The sequence below is a fragment of the Chiloscyllium plagiosum genome, unplaced genomic scaffold (genome assembly GCF_037043375.1).
Source record: "Chiloscyllium plagiosum isolate Xiang-an unplaced genomic scaffold, Cpla_swu_hap1 HiC_scaffold_19, whole genome shotgun sequence".
NCBI lineage: Eukaryota > Metazoa > Chordata > Chondrichthyes > Orectolobiformes > Hemiscylliidae > Chiloscyllium > Chiloscyllium plagiosum.
Window position 1 is genome coordinate 56,287,340 of NW_028270157.1, and position 12,547 is coordinate 56,299,886.

At 42.0% G+C, this 12,547-nt stretch overlaps 1 protein-coding gene across 13 annotated transcripts in view; it reads right to left on the minus strand.

The window, feature by feature from the left end:
- Positions 1-12,547, minus strand: part of cadps2 (Ca++-dependent secretion activator 2) — a 718,900-nt gene that overhangs the window by 643,353 nt on the left and 63,000 nt on the right. The gene's annotated exons all lie outside the window — the stretch shown is intronic.

Consider the following 12,547-nt stretch of genomic DNA (forward strand, 5'->3'; position numbering starts at 1 on the left):
TTCAAATGGCACGTTAACATTGCAATTGAGTGTAGCTTACCTTTTTATCTGGCTTTTGCTCTTGTTAAATCAAAGAGTGATCTGATTTTCAGTTGTTGCAGGAAATATATTTCCTTTCATGAAAAGTTAAATAGCAATGGACAGAACCTTAGTTTACACTATTTTAATCACTAACTTTCATAAGAATCGGAAGAACAGAAACGATGCATTACTGGAAAGTGCCAAAACAGATTCACTATCATTTTTAAAACCCCTTTCATATATACAGTGACTTTGCAGTAAAATGTACCAGTGTAGTGTGCTTCAAGGGAAGGTTATGAAACAGAATCCACACAGCCACTTAGAGATACTTCCAATAAGCTAGCGGACCTATGCCTTACCGCCCACTTCACTTTCAATTACAAAACCTACAGACAAACCAACAGAACATCCATGGGATCTCTGATCATCAGGGTTCTTAGCAGAGGCAGTAATGCAGACTTGCACAAACAGCTCTGCCAACCATCCAATCCAAACTTTGGGTCTGCTGCGTGGATGACACCTTGTGGATGATCATTAAATGAAACAAATTAGAGGAAACCTTCAAGACCAATCAATAATACCCTTATTGGCATAAAATTCACTAAAAAGAGAGGAAAACAGCAAACTGCCATTCCTAGATGTCACAGAAGAGCGAACAGCCAATGGGGAACTTCAAACTAGCGTCTACAAGAGTTCAACAAATACGGACCAAATACTGAACTACAGAAGCAATCACCCCAATCTCCACAAATGAAGCTGCATTAGAACATTATTTCAATGAGCTACCACACACTTCAGCACAGAGGACCTTCGCAGAGCAGAGGAAAATCACCTATTCAGCGTATTCAAAAAGCATGGGTACCCAATGAACACAGTCCACCGATTTTGTCTCAACAAAAAACCCAAACAAGCAGACTAAATGCATCCAAAAGCTCTAGCCACTTATCCCAGTCATCAAAGACATCTTGGAAATGACTGCCACACTACTCAGACCTCTTGGCATCATCATAGCCCACAAACCCACCAACACTAAAACAGCAGCCTAATGAACTTGAAAGACCTAACACAGACAACAAGCAAACCGAATATCATTTACAAAATGCCTTGCAAGAACTGTCAGAAACATAACGTTGAACAGGCAGAAAAGACATGACCCACTATCACACATATCCTTACATATAGATGAGGAAGGACACCACTTTGACTGGGATGACACATCCATCCTAGGATGAGCCAAACCTAGAGACACGCATGAGAATTCCTAGAAGCATGGTATTCCAATTGGAACTCTATCCACAAACACATCAACTTGGATCCCATTTACCACTCTGAGAAAAAGAACAGGAATAATATCACAGACCCAAGGAAACCTAAACACAAACCGAAAGCAGGTCATAACCAGTGCTTCAGCGAGCAAACTTACATCCACAACTACCGATAAGTTTGGAAAAGCATCTTGGAGAAATAAACGTTGAAAGTTTAGGGAGGGATTCCCAGGGTGAAGGAGAAAAATCAGCTGTAGACAGAAATAGTGGCAATAATTAGAATCTGGGATGCTGGACAGGCCAGAGTTGGGTGAACAGCAGGGTCATGGATGAACATGTGGGTAGTGGTGGCGATCTAGTGGTATTATTGCTCAAGTAGAATCCAAAGATCCAAGTCATGTTCTGGGGACCTAGGCTGGAATTCTATCATGGTAGATGGTGGAACTTGCACTAGTTAAAAATCTATAGCGATGACTAAGAACCCATTTGGTTCACTAATGTCCTTTTAGTTTAGAAACCACTGTCCTTGCCTGGTCTGGTCAATATGTGACTCCAGATCCACAGCAATGTGATTGACTCCTAACTACCCGAGGGAGATTAGGGATGGGCAATAAACACTGGCCAGATCCTGTGATGGAATAAAAAACAAAGTTAAGCCAGAAAGATGGCATGAATATGGAGGACCTCAAATTTGCAGGGAAAAGAATGTGGGAGGCTGGCAACAGATATGCTGGGAGGTTTAGCAGGAAGAATCAAGTATGGAGTGAAGTTGCAGTTGAACAGTGGAGAGCTGAGCTAGACAATTTAACGGAGATGAACATAGGTGGCTGTATTTGTGCATATATGTAGTCAGAAACTCATCTGTGTCAAACATGATCACAAGCTTGTGAAGACAAGGTCAGCCTCAGGCAGTTGCCAGGTAGAATAATGGCACCATTTGGGTGTGGCATGTGTTAGGAGTGAGGGGGTGCTTATAAATAATGGTTTTGAACTACTCAAGACGTTTCCACTCCAGTACTGAATGTTAGACAAAGCAGTCTGATAATTGAAGACAGTAAAAGTGGTGTTGAGGTAGAACTGGTTGTTTGCATGTAGAAATGTTGCTTTCTCGCATCTTGTCACTGAGGAACAGCAGGTAGATGAGAAGTGCAAGTGGGTGTAAAGATGGATCCATAAGCAACACCAGAGAACCTAGGGGTAGGTGAAGAGATGATTGCAAATCTATCTTTGCTCCGTTATTCAACTGTCAATGTGAGTGTATTCCAATCCAGCTGGACAACGAGAGACTTAGGATGGTATGGCCCATTGTGTGAAAGGCTGTAGATGGTCAAGGAGGACCTGAAAGGATGCTTCATCTTTGTTAGAGTTACATAAGTTTGAGACTTTGTAATTAGATTTCCATCACCAAGAACCAGAGATCCAAACATGGAGTTCTGGGAAAATTGGACAGGAATTTTTTGCAGTCTTCACTTTAAAGGACTTTAGAGAAGGAGCACAGGTTGGATATGGGCTATGGAGACAGGAGTAAGTCAATGAGTCCCTTGAGCCTACTCCCCAATTTGAATAGAATAAACCTGATCGCTGACTTAACTCCATGTAGTGTGGTTGGAAAGTCAAGAGTGTGCTTTTTGAGCAAAGTGTTGTTGGCAGCAGATCTCAAGAAGAGAGGGAGTGGTTAACCTAATTTAGGAGTGAACAAGGGGAGTTTATGTTTTGCAGGCTGAATAGGAAAATGGTTGAGGGAGCAGCAGGTTGGCCTTGCAGAGAAGAAGAGTGTGGTGGAGGACATTAGGGATCATAGGAGAGAAACCAGAGCAAAAAAAAAGAGTTCAGTGCTAAGATACCAGAGAGGATATTTAGCACATTTGGGCTAGGGAAAGGGTGGGAAGTGGTAGGCACAGGAAACAAAGTTTAATGAATGTAAATGCAGCAAACTTTTTAAATTAATTGGCACCAAGAATGTGCCAGTTGATCAAATATCCCAAATAATCTAGATCCACATAATCAAATGTAAAAACACACACTAATAAAAATGTAATGCCAGGGGTATAAATATCACTGTTATATTTTATTTACAGCGTGTGGGTGGCACGGTGGCACAGTGGTTAGCACTGCTGCCTCACAGCGCCAGAGACCTGGGTTCAATTCCTCAGGCAACTGTCTGTGTGGAGTTTGCACATTCTCCCCGTGTCTGCGTGGGTTTCCTCAGAGTGCTCCGGTTTCCTCCCACAATCCAAAGATGTGCAGGTTAGGCGAATCGGCCATGCTAAATTGCCCGTAGTGTTTAGTGAAGGGGTAAATGTAGGGGAATGGGTCTGGGTGGGTTGCTCTTCGGAGGGTCGGTATGGACTTGAGCCCGAAGAGCCTGCTTCCACAAAGTAATCTAATCTAAAAAAAAAATCACTTAAATAATCATGCAACTTACCAGCAGAGAGTCTTCTCACTCGCACCCTCAGCTAACTACTCGGAAATCACGGTGTTTGAGGAGATATTGCCTCAAAATTGAATCAACTGTTGATATTTTGTGTAGCCATTTAATTGAACAGCAAGTATATTTACAGTCCAATGAATATATTAAAATAATTGGACAGAATAATACAGCAAACTTTGGCATTTGAGGGAGATATTTGCTAATTAAAACATTTGCCATATTAGTATCAGTGTGGACAAAGTTGAAAATCACAACACCAGGTTATAGAACATCAGGTTTACAGAGGAACCTTGATTATCCGGCATTCGATTATCTGAATATCAGATTATCCGGCAAGAGCGCAAGGTCCTGATGCTCAGCTAAACTATGTTATTGGCATTCGATTAAGCAAATGAAATACTGCCTGCCCATGTCCTTCGAATAATCGAGGTTACACTGTATTTGGAAGCACTGGCTTTCAAGGCATTGCTCCTTCGTCAGGTGGTGATTACCTAATGAAGGTGCAGTGCCTCAAAAGCTAGTACTTCCAAGTAAATCTGATGGTCTATAATCTGATGCCAACCAGATTATCCTAACCGAATCTAGTCCCATTTGGCCCATATCCCTCGAAACACTTCCCATCCAAATGCCTTTTAAATATTGTAATTGTACCAGATGCCACCATTTCCTCTGGAAGCTCATTCCATACATACACCACCCTCTGCATGAAAAGGTTGATCCTTTGAACCCTTTTAAATATTTCCCCTCTAGTTCTGGACATGCCACCCCAGAGAAAATGATGTGCAGGTTAGGTGAATTGGCCATGCTAAATTGCTCAGTGTTCAGGGATGTGTAGGCAAGGTGCATTAGTCAGAGGTATTGTACTATAATAGGTGTAGGGGAAAGGGTCTGGGTGGGACACTCTTCAGAGAATCGGTGTGAACCTGTTGGGCCAAATGACCTGTTTCCACACTGTAGAGATTCTAATTCTAATTCCTGAGACTTTCAGTGGTCATGAACAAAAAACTTAAACAAAAGGCAACCTTCGTACAATAATAATTCTTACAGAATGGGAAAAGGTTTTCAAAACCTCATATTAGTTCATCATTAATGTTAAACCTAATTGTTTATTTCTTATTGTGGGTATAGTACCCTGTGCATCAACCTGCAAGTATCTTAAAGATTCTGAAATGTCCAAAGATGTTTACATGATCAAATCCTCAGTCTCAAGCTGCCAATAACCACTGTAAAATAATGGATGTACTTTACTGTCAGGAAGCACTTCAGTTGTGCTGAGCAGTTGCCCACAAGGTTAATGCCTTTCTCTCTTTCAAGAAAAACCATGACATCTTTCAATTGACAGAAATTTCATCCAATGTCACCCCTTCGAATTAATGTGGCACCTGTCCAATCCTGCAGGCTGGAACATAGCAACTTGAGTGGTGACCTTAGGAGGTGTATAAAATCATGAGGGGCATAGTGAATAGCAAGAGTCTTTTCCCTCAGGTGGGCAAGTTCAAAACTAGAGGATATACTTTTAAAAGTGAGCGGAGAAAGATTAATAGGGAAAAAGTAGTTCATATGTGGAATGAACTGCCAGAGAAACTGGTGAATGTCGGTATGGTTACAATGTTTGAAAGACATTTGGACAAGTTCATGAATAAGAAAGGTTTGGAGGGATATGCGCAACATGCAGGCAAGTGGGACTAGTTTGGTTTGGGATTATAGTCAGCATGGGCTGGTTGCACCAAAGGGTCTGATTCTGTACTGTATGACTAAATTGCCGCTGTGTACGTCAGAAGACAGACTATTCAAAAGGCCATAGCCATCTTGGGTCTGGAGAGTCTTCAGATCAGATTTTGAAACAAGAAATTTCTTCTGCCAAAATAACTGATAACATGCTTTTCACCATCTACTATATTCCTGTATATATCACATGCTGTTTGCTTTTTGTGGGAGATTTCCCAAATTAACATCTAGAATTGAACCAATCTGTTCCCTTTTCCTAAGGAAGTCACATCCATTGGAACAATCAATCACTTTCATGGTACAGGAATAAGGCAATATAAAAGAAAAAGACAAATCTGGTGCAACAAGTGGAAATCCATTACTTCCAAAATGGAGAAAGTCACCGACGATTTGCCAGATGTGGTGGAGTTTGTTAACAAACTGATTGCTCTCAGCAATTCTCTGTCCCCCTCTGTGGGAAGCACAGGTTCATGGCTGGGGTAAAGATTAAAAGGGACTAGGCAATGCTAAGCAGCACTCCAAATTTGTCAACATTCACATGCAAGATGTGCAAAGTCTTTTACCAGGCTTCTATTCTCAGAGTCAAAGTCATCCCTATCAAACTCCTTTGGCTTGATGAGATCCATTAATCCTGCATATTATTAATGCTGAATTATGGCATACTGCCCCAGTACTTGCTGGAGCCAAGATCCAATGGAACCCTGATGACCTTTATGACTCATATACCACTGAGCAACTCTATTTTGATTCTCAAAATGATACTCCTTTAATATGGAGATTAAGTAAACCAGGGAACTTGATCATAAGTTTATGTCCCAAAAAAAAGGTAGAATATGGATGGAGGAGACCCGAACCTAAGAAATCCAGAGCCAATACCCAACAAAATGGCTTCCATTTTGCCTGGTCAACTTGCAGACTTTCCTCAATGCAACCACATGGCATTTCTCTCTTCCTTCCCCCATCCAACGTATTGTCCCACTGTAGATTGGAGCACAGATACCAAGAGACAGATTTTCCTTTCCGGATGCGTGCCCATTTCATCAATTACAATTTGAACTGAATATTCCTAGTAAGAAATTCATCAGACTACAAAGGAATTAAGTTCAGAAAAAAAGTGTTAATATGGTATCTATAATTAAGAAAATGTGCTCAACCAATTGAGAAGAATCTAACAAGAACAAAGTCAATTTGATTCTTTTAAAAAAGTAACTGGAGCAGGAAATAAAAAAAAAAGTGATCACACATCCCAACCTCATCATGCAACATTGATATTCTGACCTACATTTTGCCTTTTTATTCCATATTTTCATTGCACAGCTCCTTGACAAGACGACTGCCCAATGGGGAGATTATGCAAGGTAGCCTTCATCCCTTTATCAAAACATGAAGTCAACACATTTAGTTTGAGAAAAACTATGAGTTATATCAATACAGACAATACAACTACCTGTTGCATCCTGTGAGATTAAAATATAACTGAATTGAGGAGAGGAACAGTCACTAGGGAGGTGGATAGCCATGAGCTCAGCAGACTGGGAACCTGTGGTGCTGGCCTTGATCTCAGGAACCCCTGCTTAAGGTTTTGTTAACTTGGGCCAATCAGGGAACCCCAGCTGTCAGATACAAACAGATGGGCACTACCGCACTTAGGTGGTAGTGTGAGGAAAAAAAAGAAAAAAAAAAGAAAAAAAACAAACAGATGGGTCACACAGCATTGCCCTTTGATGTGAAAGGCACTTCTTATCACTGGCCACTCGGGTGTTTTCCTATCTTCCTGGTGGTGGAAATTGAATAAAGATTCGTGCACTTTGTGTCTCTCACTGTGTCTCACACCTGCAAAAGAAAATAAAAAAAAAGAAAAAGGAAAAAGAAAAAAAAGAAAAAAAACAGATGGGTCAGACAGCATTGCCCTTTTGTGAAAGGCACTGCTTGTCACTGGCACCTTGTGTCTCTCACTGTGTCTCACACCTGCACACACACACATGGGTGCTGGGGAAAAAAATAAGAAAAAAAAAGATGGGTGCACTGCAGGGAGTGGAATGTTTTGGCTCCCCTCCAACTCCCGACATGGGTGCTAAGAAAATTAGTTAGGTGGTAATATATGGGAAAATTTAAAACAAAAAACAGATGTTTCAGAGCAAATTTGTTAAAAATGGATTCTGCAATCACTGATACTACTGCACCAGTATTGATCTCCATTAGAACCAGCCAACTATTTAAGCAGATATTTATTTTGAATGGTTCTGATTTGAAAGTCACTGATTGGTATAACTGTTCCACCCCACATGCAGGTAGACTTTCTGGAGTGTGCACTCTCCTGGATACCGGCCTAGGGAATTCTTACTCAAATCAGACCTCGTAGGCCTCTTTTGCTATCCGGTCCACAAACCAATAATAACTACAATGGCTTGCCAACCCAGATCCTGAAGGATATTTTAGTTCTTTGGCCAAGGCTCGGCTTAGTTTTGGGGTTTTGCTATGGGCTGCCTTTGGATCTGTCCTGCAGGAAGCTTTGATTGCCTACCCTCAAGTGCAGTTCCCCAAGCTCATTTGGATGGGTTCCACTTCCAGGGAGATGCCCTGTACCTCCCATGCTCTACTTGCCACATTTTCCAAGGACAAAGCCAGTTGTAGTGCTTTTTGAAGTCTGTTGGGCTTCAGCTATTTGGTACTTTTGTACGATTCGGTCATCAATCCCACTCATCACCACTAAAGTAATACCACAGAGGCTGGTATCCCATCACCCTTTATTTACATGTGCATAGTACACTGCCTGTGACCAGCCAGTTCAGAGCCAATCCCTACAATGAGGACACTCCCTGAATCTCCTGTTTATATCTATCAGCTGGTTGGCCCAGGTAAATGACCCCAAACAAGGATTCTGTACTCAATGAGATCCGCCTTGCCCTAGTTCCCATCACCACAGAAACATAACATGCAGAGTTTAAGTTGTACTTAGAGAATTGCACTAAGACCCAGATTTTAAAAAAATTTAGAAGACGAGACACTGATGAAGGATTCATAGATTTTTCCTGCAGCAGGTGGGAGAGCAACCTTAAAGTCTGACCCCCAAAACATTGGCTGAAGAAGTCGAACACGTTCTTCTAACCTCTCTCACAGGTTTCCCGCCATTAGCGACTTGGCCTTCAACTGTCCATGCCCCTACTCCATAACCAGGTCTCAATCTCTCCATACTCATTCAAAGCCAAAATCTTTTGACAATGCCTTTCCTGGTCAGTCAAGCATTATTAGATGTAACATGACAGAAATGCTGCTGCAGGGGGGATACTGGACCCATACAAGTGCAACACAACTATCATGCTGTGTGAGTATAAAAAAGGTACTGGAGAATGCCTCTAGAACACTGCTCCCTAAAAAGGTCAGCACAGATCCACTACCAGCTCTTACAGTGAAACAACATTTTAAAAAGTCCCTGATGCTGAAAAGTAGGAAATCTCTCTGATATCCCTGCACTCAAATCACTCTCTGGCTAAGGTCTAATTGGTTTACAGAGGCAGAGGTGAACAAAGGAACAGGATTGATAGCAAATGCCTTCTACCTACAAATATCACAACTTCAAGAAATGACAACAAGGCATTAGTAGTGATGGTTGAAACTTTATTGCTGGAACAGCACAGCAGGTCAGGCAGCATCCAGGGAACAGGAGATTCGACGTTTCGGGCACAGGCCCTTCTTCAGACCTCACTTTCTCCTCCGTTAGTAGTGATGGGACAATGCATTAAAACTGACCACTCCATGACAGCACCTTTTAAACCCACGATCACTTCCACACAGGTCAAGGGCAGCAAATAAATGGGAACACCAACATCTGCAAATTCCCTTCCAAACCACTGGAGGGGACCTTGCCTGGGAGATATGTTGCTGTTCATTTACTGCCACTATCTCAGTCTGGGTCTCCCTCCCCAATAGCAATGGATGGCAGCAGTGTTAGGTGGCACTCACCACACACAAGGACAGGCAGGGAGGGAGGAAATTATGCTGATTTACTGAGCGATGCCCACATCCCATGAATGAATAAAGTACAACAGTGCTGTATTTTTCACAGTGCTGGTGTCTTTGCATATTAATTGGCATGCCGATTAAATCAAACCGAAGCTGATATTTCACCTCTCAACGTAGCTTTTGTTTATTGCATCGCACTTCATAGTAGCCTGAAAGTGGGAAAAAAAAGGAATCAACTTGAAGATTAAAAAGATAGTTTTCAAAATGTATACTTGCTAGAAAATCAGAGCAATACTATGACAGCTTTTGACGATCCTCTCCCACCTCCCACATTCACTTAGCTTGTGTGTGTAATGTTCAACTCTCTCCCATTTAGAAAATTAAATTTTAAAGTTGAAGCCAGAAATTCTTGCACTGGCCCCATTTGAAAAGCAACCACTGCCAACACAATGTGAATGTGTACAGCACTCCTAACATTATAAAAGTTCAACGTGATACAGGGGCATGATAAAGCAAGACTTTAACAAGCAGAAATTGGGCCAGAGAGGTAGATTTTATAGAGCTTAGCAAAAAAACGAAAACAAAGAGAATATGGGTGAGGTTTAGAGAGGGGGGGGGGGGTTCCAGAGCTTAGGGTTCTGACAGCTTAAGACCATGGCCTCAAATGGTGGAACCAGTAAAAGCAGGGCTTGTTAAAGTGGGCGGCGCGGTGGCTCAGTGTTTTGCACTGCTGCCTCACAGCAGAGACCCGGGTTCAATTCCTGCCTTGGGCAGCTGTCTGTGTGGAGTTTGCACATTCTCCCAGTGTGGGTCTCCTCCCACAATCCAAAGATGTGCAGGTTAGGTGAATTGACCATGCTAAATTGCCCATAGTGTTAGGTGCAGGGGTAAATGTAAGGGAATGGATCTGGGTGGGTTACTCTTCGGAGGGTCGGTGTGGACTTGTTGGGCTGAAGGGCCTGTTTCCACACTGTAGGGAATCTAAGAATAAGCCAGAATCAAAGCAGCACAATAAAAAGCTGTGGGGCTAACCAAGGTGACAGACATAGGGAGGGGTGAGGTCATGGTAGAATTTGAAAACAAGGATGAGAGTTTTACAATTCAAGCACTGGCTTCTGGTTAAACAAAGTGGGCCAATGACAGCAGAGTGAATAGGACATAAGTCAGGACATAGGGAGAGTTATAGATGGCCTCACGTTTATACGGGGCAGAGTTTGGGAGGTCAGCCAAGTCATTTAATTAGCCAGTTGAGGAAGTTTTTCTCAAAAAAAAAGGGATTTTCAGTAAACATGCAGATCAGATCTGGGTAAAGAGATGGAACTATCAAACAGATTACCGTCTGCAAGTTAATGCCTTTATTTTAAAAAAGTAGATTGCTGATATTTTCCTGTGGATTTCATCCCTGAGATGTGTAGCTTCATATTTAAATACTCACTTTGCTTTATTAATCTTGCTTTCTTGATCTTCCTTTCACTGATTTAAGTGCCTGACTAAGACATGATAATTATTACCAATTTGTATTTGAATCTCTTTACTCCTCCACCAGGCAGACTTATTCTGCAAATGAATAATAGTATTACTCTGATTTTGTTGCATCAGTACATTTGAATAATATCTTTTAATCTTCTACAAGTTGATTTTTTTCCCCCACTTTCAGGTTACTATGAAGTGTAATACAATAAGTATGCTCCCTTATTCTTTCTACTGTTCCAACAAATAATTTTCTGAAAAAAAAAAGGAAAAATCAGAAGGTCCTCACCAGAAATATAGCTCACTAAACAGAATGAAAAATTCTTGCTTTCAGCTCAGTTTTTATAACTGGTTAATTTGTTTGCCCCACTGCCAAAATTTATTTGGAATATTGTTACAACACCGATAAAGTGCAATCACGTGGGGAGTTCAAGGGCCACCTTAAAAACTCATTAACCCCTTTGTGGGCAGGTTTTGTTCTCAAAATGAGAAACTTTAGGGGATTTTCACCTGTCTATTTTGCAACCAGTGAGATAGTAAAAGATTTCTTCAATAAACAACTACATTTTGTACCACATCGAAATTCTGGAAAGGGTGAAAATAGATAAGTCCCCTGGGCCTGATGGCATTTATCCTAGGATTCTCTGGGAAGCAAGGGAGGAGATTGCAGAGCCATTGGCCTTGATTTTTATGTCCTCGCTGTCTATGAACTTCTGGATAGGAATAACGTGATCAAGAATAGTCAGCATGGTTTTGTGAAGGGCAGGTCGTGCCTCACAAACCTTATTGAATTCTTTGAGAAGGTGACTAAGGAGGTGGATGAGGGAAAAGCGGTAGATGTGGTGTATATGGATTTTAGTAAGGCGTTTGATAAGGTTCCCCATGGTAGGCTACTTCAAAAAATACGGAGGTATGGCATGGAGGGTGAGTTGGAGGTTTGGATTAGGAATGGGCTGGCTGGAAGAAGACAGAGGGTAGTAGTTGATGGTAAAGGTTCATCTTGGAGTGCCGTTACTAGCGGTGTTCCGCAAGGATCTGTTTTGGGACCATTGCTGTTTATCATTTTTAGAAATGACCTGGAGGAGGGGCTAGAAGGTTGGGTGAGCAAGTTTGCGGATGATACGAAAGTCGGAGGAGTTGTTGACAGTGAGGAAGGATGTGGCAGGTTACAGCGGGATATAGATAAGCTGCAGAACTGGGCAGAAAGGTGGCAAATGGAGTTCAATGTAGCTAAGTGTGAGGTGATTCACTTCGGTAAGAGTAACAAAAAGATGGGGTACTGGGCTAATGGTCGGATACTTGGTAGTGTGGATGAGCAGAGGGATCTTGGTGTCCATGTACACAGATCTTTGAAAGTTGCCACCCAGGTAAATAGTGCAGTGAAGGCGGCATATGGCGTACTGGCTTTTATTGGTAGAGGATTTGAGTTCCGGAGTCCTGAGGTCATGTTGCAGTTGTATAAGACTCTGGTGCGGCCACATCTGGAGTATTGTGTGCAGTTTTGGTCGCCATACTATAGGAAGGATGTGGAGGCACTGGAACAGGTGCAGAGGTGGTTTACCAGGATGTTGCCTGGTATGGTAGGAAGATCGTATGAGGAAAGGCTGAGGCACTTGGGGTTGTTTTCATTGGAGAAAAGAAGGTTTAGCGGTGACTTGATAGAGGTGTA